We start from the raw sequence: 1,577 nt of genomic DNA, 5'->3' as shown, positions 1-1,577 counted from the left end.
TCTTAACATTGGATAATATTATATCTAAAGCTAAGTAAAGCATCTTTACAGACATTTATAGGCAAGAAATGTGTATGTGAAACTAGAAGACTAAAGTTAAATAAAATAAATGATATATAGAAAGTGATTTTATCAGCAGCATTAAACTTTCATCATGTAAATCATGTGCCATGCCTAAGTCATGATGCATGCTTTGAAATCATCAGGAGTAGATTATAGATGGATAGATCCAGTGCCATATAATTGCTTTGCTAGCTTAGGCTCGCCCCTTAATGTTCTACATTGCTTCTAGTAATAATAATAATAATAATAATAATAATAATAATAATTGTGTATTATTGTTCAATATTAGGTTGGTATTGCCATCTGCTATAGAGAGGGAAAGGAGGAAGAGTAATTTTGAACATTATAAGGACACCACACTCTCAGCCTGTGAGTACATGTACATGTATGCATGTATACATTATTTGTTTTTAATTTACATGTAGTGTTTCTGGAGCTAATGGTTAGAATATTTGAGTAAGTTACATAGGATGATAATGATACTTGAAGAACCACTCCAGGTTAGGATAGGCTTACTGAGGGTAGTAGCCATGTTTTCTGGGTCATTATCTCTCCTCTTCCTTCTTCCTGTTTTTTGTTCTCTCTCTCTCTTCCCCTTTTATTCAATAAAGTCTGGTTTATATGATGTCCTCCCTACTACTATTGGAAGGTTTGGTTCCTGAGGATTTGAGGCTTTTGCTCTGTGGGTGTCAGCAGGTTGAACTTGACGTACTCAAAAAGATAACAACTTTCACTGACGAGACTTGTAAGTGAAAATAATGTAATTGATCTAATTAGTTATTTTTACTAAGTAATGTTTGGTATTTTCTTGAATGAATGTATACACATATACATGTATAGTACATGTACATGTATAGTACATGTACATGTATAGTACATTGTACATGTACAAATGTACAGATGTGCATTTGTCTGTTTTCTATACATGCACTTGTGACCTTAAATGTAATTTAATTATTGGATTCAGAAAGGCACTTCATTTATCAGAAGCAAATGCTTTTCCTGATATACATGTTCTTATGTTGTGTAGAAAGTTCGAGCTCATTCCAATCAAAATTGGATTTATTGGTGGCATAGGGAAGTATACACATTGTAGGTAGAGGTATTCAGAAGATATTAAAGGTGTGGCCACAGGCCAGAGCCCCGCCCCCTCAGATTCACTACTTGATGTTAGCACCAATCCCAGTACAGATTGGACTCAATAGGTCAATGGAAATGAAGGAGAGGGACAGAATGGGGACATCAAATTCAGTGAGTATAGTACGATATCCATGTACATGTACATGTACTTTTTGATTTACATGTACAGTGTACAGTACAGTATGTATCAAGGGGTCCGAAACGGCCTCCAAAAGTGTACCAGATTTAAAATCCACTCAAATTTTGACTGGATTTTTGGATTTTTTTGGATTCTTGTTGGATTTTTTGGATTTTTTCTTGGATTTTTTGATCATATAACATTAATAAATAGTATCCACCATGTTATTAAAGTTAACTAACCATTAGTTATCTTA

The 1,577-nt window shown here is 33.9% G+C and overlaps 1 long non-coding RNA gene across 3 annotated transcripts; it reads left to right on the top strand.

Moving 5' to 3' along the window:
• The first annotated feature begins 309 nt into the window (after positions 1–309).
• On the top strand, positions 310–1,310 carry LOC109591762 (uncharacterized). 3 transcript variants are annotated; one of them, XR_002189971.1, is made up of 4 exons: positions 310–432; positions 489–563; positions 675–808; positions 1,160–1,310. It is a non-coding gene; the product is annotated as an uncharacterized LOC109591762 (long non-coding RNA). The 3 variants fall into 3 exon arrangements; XR_002189972.1 differs by having other exon boundaries at positions 1,141–1,310; XR_002189973.1 differs by lacking the exon at positions 1,160–1,310 and adding an exon at positions 1,094–1,115.
• Positions 1,311–1,577: the final 267 nt, after the last annotated feature.

Source organism: Amphimedon queenslandica, unplaced genomic scaffold, assembly GCF_000090795.2.
Source record: "Amphimedon queenslandica unplaced genomic scaffold, v1.1 AMPQUscaffold_7326_Cont20721, whole genome shotgun sequence".
Classification (NCBI taxonomy): Eukaryota; Metazoa; Porifera; class Demospongiae; order Haplosclerida; family Niphatidae; genus Amphimedon; species Amphimedon queenslandica.
Note: the sequence above shows the minus strand (reverse complement) of the source record. Positions and strands in the feature narration are given on the sequence as shown.